General features: G+C 35.0%; 1 pseudogene; it reads right to left on the bottom strand.

Moving 5' to 3' along the window:
* Positions 1-55: 55 nt before the first annotated feature.
* LOC121952221 lies at positions 56-20249 on the bottom strand (annotated as a pseudogene).
* Between the last annotated feature and the right edge of the window lie 3693 nt (positions 20250-23942).

The raw sequence follows: 23942 nt of genomic DNA, 5'->3' as shown, positions 1-23942 counted from the left end.
ATTCAACAAAAGAAGCAAAAGATTTATTCAGAAAAAATAACATCAAAAACATGTTTGTCACTAAATATGTGAATTAAGAATCCTCCGCGACATCACTGTTGCTGACAACATCTTTACACCATATTGTGGCACTTGATGAGTTCAGTTGATTAACAAGAGAGTAGCATATGTACATATCAGAGAAAACACAGCAAACACCTGGCTGCTGTGTGATTCGACCTCAAAATAAGGTTTAATCTCATAAACAAAATTAACTATCCATCGTTATAATCCATTAATGTAATCCAGCATAAATGGAAAAATAATAACATGTGTCCAAAAATGTGCCTGCCAGGTTTAAAAGTCCAAACTCTAAAGTTAGAGGTACATTCCCAGATTTTGTTATAGTGTCCAACGGTGAATATACCTTTAAAGAGAAGGTCACACAGAGCATACATGACTCTAATGTTTCAGAGTCTTAACAAGAGTATGTGCATTAGAAAAACATATAAGCCATTGGAATTGAATGAAAGTACAGCCATATCAGTCAAACAGAATTAAAGAAAAATTATTAATAAGTTTTCACGTTGCATATGCCACTTAAATCTATTCAAAACAAATACACTTTAATGGTATTTGATGAGAGAACATGTTGAGAATAATAGATAATAATAGTTTTGAAAAAATAAATGTCATCAGCGTAACACAATTTGTATGAATTCTAATGAAGAATTCCCGCTTGTGTCTGCTGTAATTTGGTGGTAATTACAGACAGACGATCATCCCATGGTAAAGTGTTTATTATAGTGCAGATACTGCATGTGTCTGTTGATGGAACATGTGTTCTGCAGCACAGAACCACAGCAAATGAGAAAGCTGAGCAGCGTGCCGATACCTTCACATCATGTGGAATGCCGCCAACTCAGAAGACAAACTACAAATGAAGAGAGAATTTTTAAGGATTTTTTTTTATCAGTGACATCAGTTGGCTTGAATTAGAAACTTGTAAAGTCATTGTCTAAATTCCAACTGACAGTGATGACTCTTTACCTTCATGAGATTCATCTCAGGTTAGCCAACCAATCACATGACAGAACACACTCCAGACTGAAGACTGTCCTTCCTGGGAGACACAGCATCCATGCTGCAACACATCACACATTCAGGTTTATAGAGAGAAATGCACAAAAAAGACTAAATCTCCAAATATAAATAGACTTCTAAAGCATCTACACAATGCACAATAATGTACAGTCCTCATAACAATTATTCAGGGTCTGTGTAACAATAATATCACCCACACTCGAGGTACATTATCTACAGCATTTCTTGAAAGTACAAAAAAATTTGGAAATAATACATAGTTTTGAAATATTCCTTAAAAATTATCAGAAGCAATAGACCCTAAATCTAACTAATTATCCGTTAGCAAAAGGTGTAATGTTTATAAATGTTTTGTTAATTATTTATATCATAGCCCAGTGTTTCTCAAATGGGTACTAGGGGCACTTTGGACTACTGCAGGGGGATTTTTAGTAAAAATGATAATTTAAGATCAATAAATAATGTAAATGTTGTAAATTTTGTTTAAAAAAATAAATAAAAAATGCACTGGTCAGTGAGTACTTAGCTGAAACATGTTCATGTTCCTGATGAAAAATATTTCAAAGGTGGTACGTGAATTAAAAAAAGTTTGAGAAAAACTGCCGAAGATGCAAAAACGATATAATTACTCACAGGGTACCTCAAGGCTCCATTCATGAAACATGGCAATTTCTAATTAACATAAATGATGATCACCCCGATGCAATAAATACGAATCGCTGATACTTTTGGCAGAAAATATCAATCTCGTAATTTTAACATGATATAGGGATACTTAAAGTTTGTCATAAGTTAACAAAATTTGGAAAAATGTGAAGGATTTTTTAAATATATATCTTTAAAAATGTAATAAAATTCATTTTCTTCATTTTTAGGGATGCCATTGGATGATGAACTTATGGAAGAGGCAAACTGAATATTATTAAAATAGCAATGAAATGTCTTAGTGACTTCACCTGCAAATTTAAAGCTTTATATATCCAGGTCTAAATTACTGCAATATTGTATCCCCGTTTTTTTCTTATATTTCTGGAAGCTAAAAAAAAAGCAGCAAAGCATCTCTTACTTCTTGGATGGCCTGAAAGGAGTGTCCATCTCCGAAATAAAGTCATTGACCTCTCTTGATTCATCATTGGTGGGAGCGTTTCCAGGCTCACTGTGAGACGCTCTCAGTGGTGGAAGACAGAGACCTCTATCTGACTCACAATTACTGCATGGCAAATGGTTGCCTGCATGAATTGGATTCCCATTTGGGTCAAGGGCATCGGCCTCATCATGGCAGTCGAGTCGCAGTGCCTCCAGGTCATTGTCGGAGGAGGACTGCACTATGATTTCGGGCAAGCAGAGGTTTGAGGGCTCAGTGAGGGATTTCTTCATGTGGTGGATCACTGAGGTTGCATTGAAGGCTTGCTGTTGGAAACAAAGAGAGCCGTTATACTGGTGCTGCCTGCGTCTGGCATGAAACATCTGTCTTGAACTAGTAAGGAGAGCCTGTCATGTATGTCATGGCTGGCTTTCATTAACCCTCAAATTCTGCAAAATGAAATTGCGTATTTATAAAATACATCTAAGAAAGGAAACATCAATTTCGAATAAACTCCCATTTATCGCAAGCTGCTAACAGCAGTACTGTCACGTCTGGTCAAGTTACATAGTTTATATTTTCCATAGTTTCCATTATTTAGTTTGATTTCCTGGGGTTTTTTTGTTACTCAGCTCTCCTCTCATATCCCCACTTGCTGCCCTCTTGTGTTTCCCGCTTTCATGATTGTCTGCCCCACCCTGATGTGTTTTACCTGTGTCCTATTAGCCCTGCTGTTTAGCCTGTGTGCTCCCTGCTCTCTGTGCCACTTCATCTTTGTGTCTGGTGTTCTAGCATTCTCCCACGTGTTCCTGGTTGTTTAGGTCCCAGCTCAATTTTTGACCTCACCGTTTGCCTAGCCCTTTTTGGATTGTTTTCCTGTGCACTGAAATTTTGAAAGTATTTTTATTCTTCAACCAAGTCGCACTCTCGACTCCTTTTCTCTGTGAACCAGTCTTGTTGAGTACATAGCTTCTGTAGTGGTGCTCCTGCCTACTTCTCCTGGTGGCATCATAAACAGACTAAGGACAAGTACCTAATAAAAGTCATATAAGTATAAAAAAAAATCAAAACTATCCCTCAAAGTGCATTATGTAATTACATTTGAAACTAAATTTAAACCTTTACCTTACAAACCACTCTGCAATAAAGTCACTGTGAATTTAACCCTTCAAAACCTCAGTAAATGAAGACAATGAGCAGCGGAAGTAGAAATGACCCAAAAAAATGTATGAAATTAGTAAAAGAAATGACAGAAAATTAACTGACAATTAGTTTAAAAAATAAACATAATTATATAACATAATTTTAAAATTGTAATCATGATGATTAGAAATATAGTTTTTTCCCTAGGTTTTTAAATAATACATTTTAAAATTTACTAATTTCTTGAATTTGTGGAACATTTCTTACCAAGTTGCTCATTGCTTTTTTTTCCTTGTTTTTGAAAGACATTGCACCAGTTGCTCAAAATTTAAAGGTTTAAATACATGTGAAAGGTGTCAAACAGCAGCACAAGAAAAGTAATGTAGCTCCAGGTTTCAGAGGGTTAAATTACAAAGTTATCATCTTTTTAGAGTAATTTACTTTCCCCATAGACTTTCAAGGTCACTATAAAGCGTCGGGAGTGTTTTTCACTGAGCAGATGTGGTCCATTTAAATATATATGACGAATTCAATGCTCAATGGATGGTGACCAGTTGTCATAATCTAAAAAAAAAAAATCCACTTTGCATCTATTTGTTAATCTGCTAAGATTTTGCCTATAATTCAGTGTGTACATGGATTTGAAGATCAGTTTATGATCAGGCTTTTTTGGAGTGGCCTGTTTATGAGTTTGAGCATGAAAACACCATATCCTGAATTTATATGTAATTTTTAGAATATATATAAATATATATAGTTGCACTCATTTTTAGGAAACATAATGCTACATACACCGTATTTGTTAGTGTGTTGCATGATTAGCTAAGCTTATGACCATGGCTAACAAAAGCTAGTGTGTTTGCAACATAAAGTACTCACTGAGCTGATAGCAGCGTCACCTACCTTCCATTTGGATTTGGCAAAGTTTCTCTCCATCTGTTCGCAGACAGACTGATAAATGTCCACGTCAGCAGCTGTGTTTCCAGCAATCCTGCAATCAAGTCACTGATTACTGATGAGATCATATGGAAAAAAGTGTGTGTGTGTGTGTGTGTGTCTGGCATACAACCACGAGACATTAATTCTAGTGAAATGCATATTCAGCTGTTTACTATCTACGCCAACAATTTATGCAACTTAGAACAATTCGAGCAATTTGAACAGAATGTCACCAGTTAATAGTCTGTAAACCAGAACACCATCAGCATGACTGATTTTTTTTTTTTATCATGGTAATGTAACATTTATTTGGCAGATATGGTAGTAAATAATGTGCATGTTTTATGCCAAGGTTTGTCATCAGTTAGCTGAAATAGTTCTGAAAACTGACAACATTTGCTGCCAACACTGTCAGCACCAGACACTGTTACTACGACTTGCCACCTAAGTAATGGCAGCAGCGCTAGATGGCTGAATACACGTGTGGTCACTGGATTTATCTATAGCAACCTTTTGTGTATGTGTGTGTGTGTGTGTGTGTGTGTGTGTGTGTGTGTGTGTGTGTGTGTATGAAGAGGAAGGACTAACCATGGGTGTCTGAGTGCCTGCTCAGTGGAGAAGCGTTTCGGGGGGTTTTTCTCCATCATGTTCCTGATGAAGTCTTTGGCTGTAGAGAATCGGCACAAACACCTGTTAGTTTGAGCACTCTGACCTGCTGCAAGCACACAGTTATACACATCTGGTCACCTATACTGAAATTATGTATGATTCTGTCTAAAAATCATACACATTTTATGTCAAATTTTCAGGATACAACAAGAGACAGGTATCCTGGTGAGGTAACTGCAGCCAGACAAACAAAACCTAACCAAAAACCTCAAATGAAAGTGAAAGACAGACACTACCACTACCAGATGAAAAATAAAAACAAAAAACAAAAACGAAAGAGGGCTTCAGCTGCACAACTGGAAATGAAAGAAGGGAAAGTAGACCCTGCACTGTGATGGTTTGAAAGTATCTATCAACCTTTTAACATCTTCCCTCACTCAGTGTGTTCACATTTTAAACAAGCATGAATTTTTCTGTTTTACATTTCCCTTCAGGTTTTTACCCTTTTTTTGGTTAGGAGGGCAGTCATCTCGCATGTATCTTAATACCAGGTTATTTAATCCAAGTCAAGTGAGAACTGTACTTTCCCATTTTGTCCCTGCAGCAATTATATCTGACCTAATCCCAGCAGGTCAAACCATTATAGCTATGGATGATGTAACTGGGTGTGTTGGTCTCCAGCCTATTAGGTTAATCTCTGCGGATATATGAACGCATCCAGATCTATACTTAGCTAACAGCGAGGTTAATCGTACCTATGGCACTACTTTTGTCACATTTAATCAAATGAGTAGAGCTGGAATGAAATCAGGCGAGTTACGAACCAAATCTTTTGACTTTAGGAGAACATTGCAAGTCCAGATGCATGCTGGCCTTCTCCTATACAATAATATAACACTCTTTATAGGTTTGGGGAGTAACAGAGAAAATGAAAATTAGGTATTTAACCCTCTGAAACCAGGATAGACATCAGTTTTCTTGTGCTGCATTCAGGCACCTTTCAATAACATTAAAATCTTTTAAACGTGAGTTAATTTCTTTCAAAAATATGAAAAAAGAGGCATGAGCAACTTGGCAATAAATTTGCCTCAAATTGAAAAAACAATAGCAAAAGGTGACAAGAACATGACCTGAAAATCTGCTTTGTAAAAGAGTCAGAGAGGGAGAATTATTAGAAAATTGTAATAAAAACCCCTCTAATTATAATTACTATAACTTTATATTTTAAATTATGTTACTTTTTTTATTTTAGCATTTTTCTTTTCAGTTCATTTTCTTTAGTTTGTTTTGTTGTGCCTCAGGTAATATTTTAATGCATTTTTGCTCATTTCTTGCAGATGTTTGAGTCATTTCTCATTAAGTTACTCATTCCCTTCTATTAGTGTATGCAAAAGAAATAAAGCCAATTTGCAGAGGTTTGAAAGGGTTAAAATACAAAATATGACTTTCCCCTTTGCTGATTTACAGTTGCAGTTTAAATATGTAGTATTTCTAAATAATTTACAGTTGCTGTCTGTCTGTAAAAATAGATTATTTGAAGGGATTACTTTACCAGTGTCCTAACTGAATGTGATGTGAGCAAGCTTTAGTTTGTTTGCATCACTTTCTACAGGAGTCTTCCAACTGGCAGCAAGCAGCACAATGTGCCATTTTTAGGTGAACTTCATTTGGACGCCAAGCTTCTACTTATTCCTATCACTCGCTTTGAAAGCTCCATACTGGAGAAGGAACAGCTGAGTCATGATGTTGAAATGAGCTGTTATCTACACAACATCTCATCACTTAACTTCAAAATCCTAAATAAGGTAGCAGCTGGCTAGAGAGAGATTCAATGAAAGTATCTGGAGAATTACCCTTGCTATGTAACTGCTATCACTTGATCAATATTCAGCCAGTCATATGATGTAATAGCACTCCTGAAACTGCTTGCAAAGAACTAAACTGTGTCTATCTGCTGTTCTGGGGCATTTTTGCTGAAAACATTTGAAACTATGTGGGTGAAACAAAACAGTCAAGCTGCAGGTCAGATGACTAAACATGGAGCTGAAAAGAAAAAAAGATTCTGAAGCTCTTCAAAGCCAAAAGAAGCTAGACTATAGACTAGACCAGTCTCAGTCACAGTCATTGGGATTAGTGTCAAAGCAGTGTATCAAAGCAAACATAATTCAAAAGATAAAGAGCATGGGTATTAGATTTCATGAAGTTTAGTGAAGACTGAGATGTTTTGGACTGTTTTCATACCTGACTCAGAGATGTTGTCCCAGAAAGGTGAATGAAAGGCGTACTCGGCTCTCATGATCTTTGAAAATAGACGAGTCTCGTTCTCTTCAAAGAATGGAGGGTAGCCAGACAGGCTGAAACAACCAAACAATGAACTCAGCTAATCCCTTCATATACACCTTTTGTTTGTCTCTTTCATCTACATTTTGGATTCATTTTAAATATGCTATAATTAACTGATGGAAAAACTATGATTTCTCAACATAATAGTTTATATATTAATTGCATAATCTCTGGCTTCTGAGCTTATTATTCAAAGTAAACTTTCAGAAATAGGCTTATATAATAGGGAAAATGGCTCCAAAATGAATCCTCTCAGTTCTCCTGTCTGTGAATACTATTTATAAACTGTCATATAATGTGCTGTGGCAGTAAGCAGGTTTCCATTAACCCTCAAATTGCGCAAATTGAAATTGCGAATTTTAAATACACTAAATTGAAACACGTTAATTTTGAGAAAAACTCCCACGTATCTCAAAACCATTTTTACGCTTGCAAAACTGCAATGGAAACATTTTTTGGCATTTCTAGGTCACATAGCTCTTCAAAAGTTGAGTGGATTATGTGGAAGTTGTGAATCCAAAATTCTTCTGTGAAATCATGGGCTATCACCTCCCAGAAATCCCTCATACATGGCCACTCCCACGTATAAGGGGCTTGCCTTTAATAATGACGGCTAGTGTGGTGGCTGCAATAGAAATAAAGCTGCTAATGTTTTCAACATCCATCGCCATGCTTATTAGCGTGTTATCGCCAGAGGACAATCGCAGAACATCACTCAGTCGAAATGCTGTCTTCTCGCAATTCTATTTTTTCGGCATTTTGGAAATATTGCTGAAGTTTTGCACAAATCTGTAATGAAAAACCTGCCTAGTGTTAAAAAGCAGAAAAAGTACTCACAGAATGTAGGTGATAACTCCAATGGACCAGCAGTCAACTGCTTTGCTGTAGGGTTTCCGGGCCAAAACCTCAGGGGCTGTAGAGTGACAAACAGTAGTGAATCTCATGCAGTTAAACAGAGTGAGAACAAGTTCAAAATAAAGTACTTTTACCATGACTGTTCTCTAATATTCATGTTATTATCACTGTAATCAAGGATCATCAGTGTTCAACTGTGTTGTTGTTGTTGTTGTTGTTGTTGTTGTTGTTGTTGTTGTTGTTGTTGTTGTTGGGATTGGAAAATGTCACCGTGAACACTTCTACTCATGATTGCCAACTGCCGAATGTAATAGATTACAAAGTGAAAATATCTTAACCCTTTAGAACCTAGACTGACATCAGTTTTGTTGTTGCCCTTTACAACCATTTAAAACTACGAAACATTAGAAAAGTGGTTTGATTTATTTTGAAAATATGGGGGGAAAGGCCATGAGATGGCAAAACAGAATAAAATGTAATAACATTTAGTAATAGGTTGCAAGAAATTACTTGAAAATTAGGGGGGGGGGGGGGCAGAAAACTATATATAATATTTCATAGTTATATACAGAGTATTTACAATCATGTTGCATATATAACATAAAAATATATGTTTATGTTATATGTTCTCTAGGTAATTTTCTTGTTTCATTTTGGGTTTTTTTACTTTTATTTGTAACTTAATTTGAGGAAATTTTTAGTAATCAATGAATGGAATTTACTCCTGAATTATGTGAACATATTTTTTTTTAAATTTAAATGTAATTATTTTTAAATGTACTATTTTTTATCTGGTATCGATAGCAGGAGAGCATTGCAAAAAAAAAAAAAAAAAGTATATGAATGGCCTTTGCCATAAACTCACCAACATATCCTGGTGTACCACACACCGTGGACATGGAGCCGTGCTCCAGCGTCTTAGACAGACCAAAGTCACTGACCATGATCTTAGCGTTCTCATCCGTGTTATAGTACAGCAGGTTCTCCGGCTGCTCACGCACAGACACAGACAGAGACAAAGAAAACAGTAGAAAGTAAAAAAAATTATGTAAATGTGAATTTGCATTTGTATTTTAACTGACTGTTAATTATTTAAACCTAGAAAGTGCTTCAGTTAAACATCCACAAACAATCTCTGTCTAAAACTGCCTTTATTACAAAGTGCTTTAGTCATTCCAGCTTTTAATTTTCTTTCTTCTGGGTTATAAAATTATGCCGCGTGTGTGTGGATGTGTGTGTGTGCGTGTGTGCATGCGTGTGTGTGTGTGTGTGTGTGTGTGTGTGTGTGTGTGTGTGTGTGTGTGTGTGTGTGTGCGCGCGCGCTACCTTAAGGTCCCGGTGCACAATGCTGTTTTCGTGGAGGTAGCTGACGGCCTGCAGCACCTGTTTGATCACTGTGCTTGCGTCCTTCTCGGTGTAAACCCCTTATCTAGAATGCGATCAAACAGCTCCCCGCCTGACACCCTGCACACACACACACGCGCGTGCACACACAAACACACACAGACACACACACACACACACACACACACACACACACACAGGAGAAATCATTGGTGTTTCTATCTTTCTAAGCACAATGTTGCCTTCTTTAACCCCTTTAACCTGACACTTGGACAAAGAGTTCTGTTGGATAAAAAGCTTTCCACATATACAAAAATATAACAGGGTGAAAAGAAATGTATGAAATTATGCACACAGTGGGCCTCATGCAATAACATTCTCTTAAATTTCTCTAATATTTTCTCTTAATTTTCTGGCAAGAGAAAATAGAAGAGAAGTCAAATTATGGTTATTGGGATCAATGTAAGTGCAAGTGTAGCAGCATTCTCTCAACCCGAAATATAATAATCCAGTCATTATAATTGCTCTAAAATGTTTATGGCCTGTGAAAGTGAGATGTTTTTCTCTTATCTTGGTAAGAGTGCTGTTGATCACTCCACTTTTCTTAACCTAAGAGAAAAGTGACAATAGGGGCACCAGGTGGCTCAGTGGATAGAGCGACACCCCATGTACAGAGTCTGTGTCCTCGCCGCAGCAGCCGTGGGTTTTAAAAACAGGCCTCAGCCCTTTGCTGCATGACGTTGAATGGCATGGAACAAGCAGATGGACAATATATAGTTTGTATGTATTCTGTCAGTGTATTTATTTATTTATTTATTTTTGGTAACAATGTTCCTAAAATTACAGTGACTTGAAGGTAAATTTATGAGAGAAAAAACAAACAATTATAGGCAGGCATCCATAACCTATTTAAAAGAAGTGCACTTGCTGTATATTGTTATTGTCAGATTTCCTTGCACTCAATATGAGACCCACCCTCAAAATGTTGTTCTACAAAGGTGACTGCTTGTGAAAAATGTGATAATACTGCATTCACTTACAGCTGCATGACCAGGTAATAGTGCGTACGACTCTCATAGAAATCCTCCAGTCCCACTACGTTCTCATGCTGTATCCTGAAAGAGGAAGAGAGACGTCAGTGATGGCAATATGGAAATTGGAAATTGGAAATCATGTGTATGTGTGTGTGCGTGTGCGTGTGTGTGTGTGTGTTTTTACCTTCTTAGTACATTGATTTCATTTTCAAGGTTGCTGTGAGAGAGGTATTTTTTCTTCAGACACTTGAGGGCGTAGAGTTTTCCTGTGGCCTTCTCTCTCACCATATACACTTCTGAGAAAGACCCCCTGCACGGAAATTGTAAGGACGGAGATACATGAGTTAAAGTGTGGGTTAACAATTCGATGCCTACACAAATAAGCTTGATTGCTTTCAAAAAAAAATGGGAGGAAGGCCTTGAGCAAGGAAAGAAGATGACCCCAAAAATGAGCAACAATGACCCCAAAATTAGCTAAGAAATTGGTAAAAAAAAAATAAATAAATAAATAAATAAACAATACCAGAAAACTGGTAACAAAATCTGAAAATTAGTAACAAAAAACAAAATGCCAAAAGAAAAGAAAAAAAAGTTAAAAAGTGCTTAAAGTGTAACAAATTTTGAATATGTAATTATACTATTTATTAACATATTTCTCCCGATCTTTTTTTACTAAGACATCTTACCTTAGCCTTTTTTTGCATATGTATATATATATATATATATATATATATATATATATATATATATATATATATATATATATAGATAGATAGATATATAGATAGATAGATATAGAGATATAGAGATATATAGAGATATATAAATAAATATACACACACACACATACATATATACATACATACATACATACATACATACATATATATATATATATATATATATGTATGTTATTGTTAGTGTTATTAGAATTTTTAAGAACCTTTTTCTAGGTCATTTCCTTTTTTTGATAATCTTTTTTTCCTTACTAATTTTTGGGTAAATTTCTTCTATATTTCTTTTCTTTTTCATTTACTAATTTCTTGTTAATTATTTTCTTTTTCTTTCTTTTCGTGTTTTTGACAGAAGTCAAGCCAATTTGCTTTCAAATGGTTTCTCTGCTCATTACTTGGACTCTTTGGTAAACTAATCTGCAATCTTTTTATCTGATTTTGTGAGGTTATACCTATGTGAGTGCTTATGCTGCAGCTCCAGCAATTTTATATATATGTATATATATATATATATATATATATATATATACACACACATATATATATATAATTCACATTTAGAATTATGGGTCAGTGCTTTTATTTATTTTTGTAATAAAGAAATCCAATTTAAGAAACCTCCCAAAGCACACCTCTTTTAAACTCTGCAGTAAAAAAAAAAAATCTGTGTAAACCATGTAACCCAGACAGTCTTGTCTGGGCATCAGCATGGCACTTATTGGTTTCGGCTAACAGCCAGATGGCAGCCAGAGTGTAATCCCATATTTTGGCCACTGAGTGAAGCATCTGTCATGGTGATTCTGCAGCTCCGACCTCAAACACCTCAAACCCAAAAGGGATCATTCATTCACTGCTATTGTGTTTTTGTATTTTGGTTGTGTTAGGGTTAAACTCATGTACTGATACTTACCATTTATTCAAAAGTACACCCAAGCCTGTTTTTTTTCTTTCTTTAACCTTTTGAAACCTGAGTGCACACCAGTTTTCTTGTGCTGCGTTCAGATGCCTGTTGCAAGCTATATAACCCTTAAAAACTCAGCAAATTGGTTTAATTTATTTTGAGAACATGAGGAAAAAGGCAATGAGTAACTTGGCAAAATATATCCCACGAATCGCAAAAGAGTAGTGAAAGTTGCAAAAAAATTATTAAATTGAAAAATTGTTTATAAAATGGAAGAAATTTTTAAAAACATTAGGGAAAATGTCAAGAAAACTATATTCATTATTCGTTATTATTTGTTATTTATAATAACTATATATTTAAAATTATTTCATAAATAAATATTTTTGTCTGTGTGTGGGGTGGGGGTGGGGGGGGGGTTCTTGTTATTATTATTATTATCATTTGTATTATGAAGTTGCTCATTGCTTTTTACCATGTTTTTGAAAGAAATCCAAACCATTTGCTCAGGTTTCAAAAGCTTTAACCTTTAATGATCCCAAATTCTAATACTGGAGCATATTTAATCATATATTAAGACACAACAAATTCATTTCACTAACTTTCTTAACCTAGGGACATCACTGTGGCCCATAATACTGAATGGAATACCCTATAACTTTTATAAGCCTTTAATTAGTCTTCAGTTGTCCTGTGAGCACACTCACTCACAGGTATCCTCTACCTTGAAACAAGAACACGTTTTTGAAAATAACAAAACTTGTCATGTGACATAAAAATGTAATAGATATTAAAAGCAGCCTATTTGCTACTTCTATAAAGACTGAATCCACTTTTGCAAAGCACCCTGAGTCCATCACTAATTGACTTGAAAGGTAACACGTGTCAACTTGGGCACGTTTCTGTCTCATGTTTGTATGCAAACAGCAAACAGCAAACCTGCACCTGCTCATACCACCTCCCTTCATGTCCCCTCAGTACACTCATCCACCAATATACACTCTAGACTCTTAATCCTATAACAAAGTGGTGCTAGGATGTTCCTGCACTGCTGTCCTGACGTCAGTGCTCAAGACACACACACACACACACACACACACACAGTCATCATTCACAGCCAGTCGAGGAAGGGGAGCTTTAAGCAGCTTTGAGACTGCAGGCTCCACAGCTCTGAGGAAGCGACACCTTCAGTTAACTTACACTAAACATTTTTTCAGGCCATTGTACTGAGCAGATAGAGCAAAACTTTCTGAGCAGGACAGGAGAGAAATATAGTTTGCTACCTGACTGCCTGACCACATTTATTTCAATGACCACACCGGTGCTTTTGCAAGTTTTAGGGACTTGCTACAAATAAGTAGTCACAAACAAGTGTGAAACTCAATATCCATTTGCACTGAATGCTTGTTGAGTCCTGTTTATGTTCTTTATTAAATCATTATGATGTGAATTTTATGCTTAATGTATTTAAAGTGGATGCAGAGTATCTTGTGTTAAGACACAAACATCAACAAATTTGCAAGATTTGTATTACTTTGTTAAAAATGCAATCCAGCAATTTAGTACTGTTGTTCTATAAAGTTGCAAGAATTCAAAATTGATGCGGCAGACGCCAAGATATCCTGACTTTCAATCCCTGGTATGGGTCAAGCTCTGGAAATGTTTGATCCTACCTTTCCCATGATTGTAACTGGATAGTAGGCCCTATTTAAATAATGTACTGTATTTTTGCCAGTTAAGCGACACATGATCTGAGCGCAAAGTAAGGTGAAAGGGGCTGTATTTAGTCCCTTAATCAGTCAATGTGCTGTACCAATCAGTGTCATCTCCTATTTCCCTTTAAAACCCAGGTGTGCTGGCACACTGCTGTTTACATGGTGGGTTTTTCAAATTGCAGCAGCGAGCAGTTTTCTGCTGAAAGTAAAGCAGCAAGAGCATGATGTCACTGCAGCAAATTTTGTGAGATTTTAAGCAGCAAAAGTAAAAAGTGTAGTGCAAATAGACCTAAACTTTTAGCTTTTGAAATAATCAACAGCTACTCTGCTACTTGTGTGGAAATGTGCACAGTGTCTCTCTTAATGTGGAGTCTGACTGCAGCTCTGCTCTGATCTCTGCTATGTTCACATTTTACAGAATGCCAGTATTTTCCCTTATCATTGATGTATTATTCAATCTACCTGCAACTCATTCACACATCCTATTGTGTGTAACAAGCAGTGTGCACACATTGTGAACCTGCCTATGCAGGTACATCTTACTATCTGAGGAAAATACTGCACCATTCTGATTTAAAGCAGGGTTAGTTAAAGACTCAATTACTTTCTATTGCCTCAAAATAGAAATATGCCAACAATGTGTCTGACTGCACCTTATAGTTTGGTTTTGACACTGAACTGAGTTTGCAGTCTTGGATTTGTGTTGAGTTTTGGAAAATAATTTCAAGAAATGTGTCTTAGCAATCATGAAAAACGGCAATGTAGTACCTGATAAAGTTTATTTAAAGAGATCATGAATATTATAATATTCATTATGTGGCTCTACTACCTTAACAATGTAGTCTTCCACTAGGAGCTTCAGCTGTGAGCAGATTACACAGTCGTGTGTGAGAGGCTCCATTGATAAAAACAAGTTCTCAGGGAGGTGATTGAAGGCTTATCCCCGCACTCAGACTGATCTGAGTCTAGTAACTAGGAGAAAGAAAGCAGTCTGCTCCTCCATCCACTTAGCCCAGTAATAGCCCTCTGAACTTGGGCAAATGATTTTATGTCATTGTAAAACAGAAACTGAAATCAGGCTGGTGACTGCAGAAGACGTGCCACCCATCCTGGAGCAGACGTGGACAAGGTCATTGTTTTTTAAGTCACAAGTGAGCCCAGGTTCTATGTCAAGTCTTAAGTAATGTAATGTAATGCCATAATAACAACAGAGTACTAATATTAGCTTAGCATCAGCTCGCCAACCATTTTTTTTATTAGCCTCAAATAACTGCTCTTTGAGCAACTTCAAATCTTAACCTTCAGGGCCTCACATTGCTCTGTGCACAAAATGTGCTTTTCAGAATCGAGCTATATGAAATAATCATTTTCTACTGTAATTGAGTTTATTTTTTTTTCAACCAACATCAGTCCTAATAATAAATATAAAATATTCATTAGCTTTCAGAATTTTACCCATTTAGAGGCCAGGTTTCTGTCATGATGCCACTATGTTTGTAGATAGACAAAATGTTTGTAGACAAAAATGAATTATTTTCAATATATTATCACAGTCTGGGATATGTCAGTGGTTTGCAGCAACACTGATTGTGACAGTGCACCAAGTGGAAATAGCATGTATTTTCTCCATTTTTCTCCTTATGCCAATATACCAATATAGTCAGCCAGGCTGGCATATTTTCTATTATCATCAGGTGGAAAATAGTCAAAATGACAAATTCCAAGGCAAAAGCCCAGAGTGACACACAGAAATAATACAATGCATGTTTTTATGCTTTGATGGCTGTGGGATCAAAAACGTCAGTTTGAATGGGTTTTGCATTTTTTTTTTTTTTTTTTTTTTTTGCAAACAGTGTGAATGTAACAATTTAGTTTCTACAGTGTATTTTAGAGTTATTGTAGGGGCTGGTCTGGAAATACACAATCTTGCACAAATGTATGCCATATGCATGAACACGGCCAAAATTATCACGAAAAAATAAATAATAGCAAGTGCATAAAATGCTGAACAGTCCACAAGGATTAAACAGAATTGTTGTATTTCCATGTTTTTTATTTATTTTTTAACCACAGCTTAGTTAATGTATGCAAAAGAACTTAATCTTTGATATCATTTATGGAGTTTGGCATTCAGTTAACGTAACGTTAATTTTCATGGTTCTGCAACTTGACTGGAAGCTGTCTGATTGGTTCCAACGAAGTGGATTGGGAAAATAACAGCTTTAACATTAGTTAATTCAGGAAATGAATTGATTCGTGGTGCACATTTTAATGAACATACTTTTTAATCTTTTTAAGTCTTAAGTCTAATTTAAGCCACAAGTGATTAGTGTTAGGTCTGAATTTAGCTGCAAGTCCTTTTTGATTTTGTTAAGTCAGGTCTGAAGTCATAAAATTGGTGACTCATGTCCAAGTCATGTGAATCAAGACCGCACCTCTGGTTCATAGTGTTTCCTCATTATGCAAATCTGGAGTTCCACAGGTGTGATGTCTTCACCTTTAAGAAGAGTCAAAAGTTAAAACTGCACAGAGGTGCCTACTGTATTCAATTCTGTCAACGATGTGTTTGGGATAGTTTTAAGCCAGCTTTTTTAACCGTTTGAAACCATGGCAAAAAGGCCCAATTTATTTCAAAAACATGGGAAGAGGGCGATGAGCAGCTTAAGAAAAAAATACCCAGAAATTATAAGGAAATTATCAAAATGTACTAGAAAATTACATGAAAATGAGGGAAAAAAAGCTAAAAATACACAACTAATCAAACAAACAAGACAAACAAACAACAAAAAACAACATGGGAAAGTAAAACAAAAAAAAAAAACAAGGAAATGGAAAGACCTGAAAAACCTGAACCTGAAAATCTCCTTACAAATTATAATAATTATGTCAAATTTATAATTATCATAATGATAAATGTATAGCTCCCTGGATATTTTCCTCTAGCTTTTATGAAAAATGATTTCTAAATTGACTAAATGAAAGTGGCTCACTGCCCTTTTACCCATGTTTTCCAAGAATCAGTTTGCTCAGGGTTCAAAGGTTTACATGCTTTTGAAAGGCGTCTGAATGCATCACAAGAAAGGGATGTCCATCCAGGTCTCTAAGGGTTAAAACCATACTTGACACTTCTGCTGCTTATTGTACTGCATCCAACTGCAGGATGGTACAGCTACTCAATTCCGAAAGTTGCTGTATCAAGCCCACCTCCTGTCTGAGTTCTGGGGCAGTTCCCATCACCAAATGGTCTTTGAGTCCTGATTCCAATAAGGTTCCATTAAATGACTTCCAAGTGTGACAAAGAAATCAGCTTTGATTGCAAAGTGTTGACAGCCGCAGCCGGTGCAACACGTAGACACCTGACCATCCCACCCACACCCATGACACAACAGTCAACACAAAGACAACAGACTGACATAAACCACCATATCTGTGCAATGCAATCAGACTTTCCCTTGGGACCAATAATATGATCCCATTGGACCAAGAGACATCCAAGAAACATTTTTGTCCTGAATGCCCACTATTGGTGAATTCATGGTCTTTAAAAGCAACCTCTTTTTCTGTTTTTAATGTTCTCAAAAACCGTTTTAACCAATAACTTTGCAAGCTGTAATTTACTGTCAATGAACCTTGACACTTGCAGGCCGAACTGGTCCTTTTCCTCTAACACACAAAGCAATCTGCAGTTCTTTGTCTTTACTTTCAGCAGCAATACTTACGATCCCATTTTCCCCTTGAAGTCAAACACATCCTTGATGTTACTGGTGTTTTTCTTCCAGCTGCAGATGATCTCCTTCCGCCCCATCTTGGCTCTGACGTTGCCGTAGACTCCTGAAGCACAGATGATGTAAATGATTTATATTTTTTTATTAAACCTTTGAACCCAAAGCAAAATTTCTTTCAAAAACATGGGGAAAAGCCAATAAGCAACTTTGTAAGAAATTGTTCACCAAAAAATCATATTTGAATATTAACAATTATGTGCCAAATATTTTTTTATTTTTTTAAACACATTTTCCAGTTAATTTACTTGTCTTTCTTTCTTTCTTATTTTTTAAACTAATTTTCAAGTAATTTTCTTGTACTTTTATTTACTTATTTCTTGCAAAATTTTGGGTCATTTCTTTCATTGCTCATTGCGGTCTCCGTTTTTTTGAAAGAAATCAAGCCAATCATCATCAAAACATCAGGTTGAGATTTGAAAGCCATCAGTATTGATTTAAAACCCCCAGAATTATTATTATTATTATTATTATTATTATTATTATTATTTTTATCAGCATAAGTTTAGTTACTTTAATGAACTGTACTTATGCCTCTTAAAAGTATCAAAATAAATTAAAGTTATTCCCATTAAAACCTGGAGTGGCATCACTGTTCTTGTGCTGCTTTCAGACGCCTTTCATGGGTATTTAAACCTTTGAACATTGATCATTAATATTATTATTAGTAGTAGTAGTAGTAGTAGCAGTAGTAGTAGTAGTAGTAGTAGTAGTAGTAGTAGTAGTTTTTTACTATTATTCATTATTTCAGTATGTCCATGATATTAAATATCACGGTATTTTTTACCAAATACCTCATATCAATATTACGACAATATTATAGGGTTGACGACTGGTGCTTTTATAAAATATTTACACAATATAATTTTTTTTAAATCTTCAGTGTGGATATGATGACTAAGACAAATGGCAGAACAGCTACAGTTGAAGAAGTTCACAAATGACATCACTTTACTGTAATGCAGCCTTTAAAACCAGGAAAAATATATACTATAACACTACAATATCCAAAATCTAATACCATATCAGATTTACCTACATACATATCGAGTCTCATATCATGATATCAATGTAATATCGATATATTACTCAGCCCTACTACAGTAATGGCCATGATGGTCAGAATAACCTGCTTAAAAAAGATGAGTGTGGGGGTCATAAGGCTTTTGCTGATCCTGACCCTTCTCTGTTCTCCAACCTTTTAAGATGTCCCCCCACCCTGTCCTCATGTTCTGCTTACATAAACAGTTGCATGTCCATGACTAAGGTCAGTCCTCACTGGGTAAAGCTTATTTGTACCTATCAGTTACACAAGACTGAAAAAGACAGAAGATTAGAGAGGTAAAAAGCAGTGGCTAGTTAATCTGTCCAGCCATTCCCTTTGCCCTCATCTCCTGTACTCCTCCCCACTGTCTGCAATGGGAACAGATTAGCAGCTGATTCCCTGACAGCACCGAAACTGGGTCGTTTTATAAGCCTGGCCTTGAAAGGACAATGAACTCTGGCCTTTAAGTCATATTTGGTGACATGTACCAGTGTCATTACTGAGATGCCATCATGACATTCATGAAGGTTGCTATTAGAATATCCTTATTGCATTTTTTAGATTGGGTTTGAGTTTTGATAAAAATGATAGAACAGGATAGGATATAACAGGATATTCTTCATACTCTGTATGATGAATAAAATTATAACAAGTTCATCTGAGTTTTGTAGAAAAAAACAACAACAACAACAACAAAAAAAACCTGAAATAAGGACTACAATTTACCTGTTGTTGCCACTTAGTGGTTCTAAAAAACAGTAAACAGTGTTAACCCTTTGAAACCTCAGCAAATTTCTTCTTAATTTTTTTTTTTTTAAATATGGGAAGAATGCAATAGACAACTCAAGAGGAAATGACTCAAAAATGATAAAGAAATTACTACAAAAAAAGTACAAGAAAATTTCCTGACTTTTTTTTTTTAAAAAAAAAAAAAGAAAACAAGCAAACAAACATGGAATTACCTGAAAAAAATGTGCTTAATAATTATTAGAATTTTCTGTAACATCATTTAGAATTTGCAGTGATGGTTATTATAAATAAAGCTATAGTTATAATCATTTATAATCAGCTTTTTTAAATTTCAAACTCTACTAATTTATTTATTATTATTATTTTGCGATACATGTCTTACCAAGCTGACCATTGACTTTTTTTAACCAGTGTTTTTGAAATAAATCAAATCCATTAAAATACATGTGAATGAAATGAATATGATTATGTCCATCCAGGCTTCAAAGGGTTAAGCTTGTCTAAAACGGTTCTTAAATTGAAGTGTGCTGTTTATCAAAGCCGAAGTCAAGAGTATCTCCAAAAGAATTCATGTGAGTTGTTTTGAATGAAGTTTGAAAAGTTAGCTTTGTCCTCCAGCCCAAACTCTAATTTTTAAAGATTACTAAACGGAATTTTGCGTGATTAGAGTACAGAAAAAAAAACCTTAAAGAAATTAGCTCGCTTGGTATCTCATATGTTTTTTTAAACATCAATAATAACTCAGATTGTGAGCATAAAGCATATTTCTGAACAAAGACGACTTTATAGTATCCATACAGTTTTTTAAATACTACCAAAGTCACTTGGTGTCGTTGTAAAGGTGTAATAAAGGTAGTCTTACCTGAGGAGCGGCGCAGGGATGTTGAGTTGAGGTATCCGCTGGTTTACCTGACTGTCTGACAGAGGCTGCTGGGCTGCGCGAGCGCGGGGGCGGAGCCTCGTCCATTCATCTCCTCCTCCTTCTCCATTCAGTGCGAGCACAAAACGCTGCGTTCAAATACTGTCGGAATCTGCTAAATGCCAGCTACAAAGTCGTTGTCCTTTTTTGTAAAACTGAAACACAATCTTCGCCAGTAATTTTGTTAATGTAAGACGTGCTCTTAACTTAATTTGTTATCATTTTTATTTAGTCCTTTTTAATTATTCAAAACCTGTATTTCAGATCATTCCGTTTGCTTTCTGTCATTCAAGTCACACAAACCATGAAGGCATCTTTCTCAATGCTGGAGGAAGTACCTGCTATACAAGCCACAGGCTACCTGAGTAAAAGTACAGATATCCAGTGTTGGGGAGCAGCTACTTTGGCCTACGTATAACTAGTTACAGTAATCAAATCACAAATGAATGGAATTGTGATTAGTTACAGTTACTGAGAAAAAATCTTTATTTACATAACAGTGACTGATGAAAATGTTGATGATTACAAAGAGGTTACATTATGAAAAAAATCCTTTCAGTAGAAAGTTTACATGTTGAATAAAACATTTATTCTGTTGCTTTACATCCTTTTAATATGCATGATGAATGCTGTCTTTTAGCTTTTTTTTAATGTTCAGGGGTTTGGGTTTTTTTTAATTAGGTTTTATGATATATGTTTTTTTTAAACTTTATTCACCATTTGGTGCATATATATATATATATATATATATATATATATATATATATATATATATACAACAACGTGTTGATATTCAATTGAATATATATATGTAAGAAAGCAACAACAATAATGAACATACAGATATTTAAAACTAAATAAATAGGGTGAAAAAAAACAAAAGTAAATGAAACAAATAAACAGAGTTTATATGGGTCAGTTACATTTCATGCCAGAGTTTTGCAGGATGAGTTTGCTCACGCTTATTAATTCTTTCTGCTCACGCGCACATACACTTTTTTAATAACTAATTTTTTTTCTCTTTTCCTTTAGTGCTTTCCTCCTTTTCCCTCCCTTCCCAAGCTACACAGTTGTTTTTAGATTTATTGTGGCATCCGCAATTTACAAACCCAGGTCGAGTACATATACTCCCAAAAATACATAAGCACTATACCAAAATATTGCTATATGTGTTTTGATGTGGAGCACTTGGTGCACTTAATTTCTCTCTTGTAAAGCATGTTGGGCTGCATTTCTTCGTATGAAAGGAGCTATACAAATGTAGTTTATTACTACTATTATTATTATTATTATTATCATTATTATTATATCATTATTATATTGTTACACTACACCGCTGTTCTTTTCTGTCTGCCATTTTCATATTGATTTGCATCTCTATTTTATTATTTTTTCATTTATTAGAAATATACCACAATACATGTTACCTCAACCACATTGCATGTTTTCTATATTCATTTATTTTTCAGTACTATGCAATACAACAAAAGCTTAATTTTGTCAATAAGACAGTTTGAAAAATGATAATACATATTAGATTTTAATACTTTGCAGTCAAATGTCAAGAGCTGAATCAATCAGCAACAATAGTAAATATATAAATATATATATATATATATATATATATATATATATATGTATATATATATATATATATATATATCAATCAGCAACAATACTAAATAGTAAATACTCATATGTATATATATATATACTGCTTTTCAACTGGAAAAAAATGGTTTGGGGCTTTGGTTAGTCTTTAATGTACCAAAGACTATCCTAAATGTTATATCACACTGCCCATCATGACTGAGCCCTTTGCTCTCTTCATTCCTGTCTGTTTCTCTGGTCTCATCATTTCTCTGGGAATGTATCTTCGATGATTTCATGCAACAAATAAATCATTTGATTTATCATTTTTAAATGTAAACTGCAAACAAACACACATTTCATAAGTTTTTCATTCAAACTCAGTGAACAACAGCAGCTACTGAAACAGAAAGATTGTGATTATCTCATACACATACAGTATGCATACCTGCCATAATGGGTACATCACTTCTTTGTAATGATGTCATTGTGATATTATAAACCCATAGAACTTGAATAACAGTTGTCATTGTCAGTGTCATTTTATTTTAATGGATAAATCATTTGCATAAGAATTTTAACTGTTTCGTTGCTCCATCAGGCCATGCTTCACTGCAGCAGTGTGTGCAGCATGCAGATAAGCACTGCTGCAGCATGAGATGTCCCTCACTGCAGGGTATTGATAGCACAGCTAAGCTGATTACATATATCTCAACAGCTAAGGCAAAGAGATGCCTAGTGGGCCATATAACTGCATCATTATTAGTTGTCATTATTGGATTAACATTGATACAGACAACATGTGAGAGCAGATCAGGACGTAACAAAACATTTTGTGGACGCAAACATCAGTGATTAGCAAAAAAGAGATTTCTTTTGTTCAAACAGAGATAATATTTGGGTAAATCATAAGAAGAAATTGTGTTAGCACGGGACCAAAAGCAGAATTCATTAAGCCACTTTTTGCGTATGTCTTCACTGATGATTAAAATTAAGAAATAAATGGTTGCAATTATGGGGGGAAAAAAAACAATGGTGTTATGTAACAAAATAATAATACTTACAGTGCTTATGTATTTTTGGGAGCATCTGTACATTACTTGAGTTTTTATATTTCTGTCAACTTACTTCACATTTCCTAAATAAAATGTGTACTTTGCATAATGTGAATATCAACATTCCTCCCATTTGTTCTGTAATATATATAGTTTTGTTTGGCACCAGCAATAAAACATGGCTATGGCTGTAAAACATGCCTATTAGGGTAGGCACTTGATAATTTTCATTTGAAAATTCTAATTTCTTTTTCTGTTAACAAAATAACAAGTCTCAAGTAAATGTGCACGTGTTTTATTTAACTTTTCCTATGTTATTTCATTGAACTAATGAATTCTCTTTTATTGTTTTCTGCAGCAATCTCATTACCAAAATGAGAAAATCAACATGCCTTCTGGCTTTCTTTTAAAGTTCTGAGACCAACAGATGACTCTGACCAAACTAGTTATAACAAATCAATAAAAAATTATATTGTGTCATGTAAAACAAATTTGTAGCAGCTAGTAAGTCACAACCATGTTTGGTGGATGGCTGCTAATCTTTAACAAGCCCAAGATGTATGTGTAAAACTTTATTGTTCTATTTTATCTGATGTTCCAAGTTAGCTGACTTCACCTGATCATCACCACAGCGAAGATAGCTCCACTTCAGGCTAGGGTATAACATAAACTTTGATTGAAACTTTATTATTATTATTATTATTATTAAGTTATTTTTTTATTCCAAATCAGTCAGATTTGGTCGTTCACATTAAAGACACAGGCAGCATTGTAATCACCAGTCATTAATAGAACTAAAAAGGACTTTTGTTTTAAAGGTATAGGAAAAGTACAAATAATTGTTGAAAAAGACATTAGACACAATGAATTTCACACAATAAAATATTTTATTTTTGAGGTCGTAGAAACAAGACTGAAATACCACTAATGTTAATCCGGACAGAAACTGTCCTCTTGAAGGTTCCGCATGTATCCGTTCCTCCCTCCAGTCAAAACAAAGAGACGTCGCCTACGTCA

Source organism: Plectropomus leopardus, chromosome 2 (assembly GCF_008729295.1).
Source record: "Plectropomus leopardus isolate mb chromosome 2, YSFRI_Pleo_2.0, whole genome shotgun sequence".
Lineage (NCBI taxonomy): Eukaryota > Metazoa > Chordata > Actinopteri > Perciformes > Serranidae > Plectropomus > Plectropomus leopardus.
The sequence above is the reverse complement of the archived record's forward strand: the minus strand, read 5'-3'. Positions and strand labels throughout refer to the sequence as shown.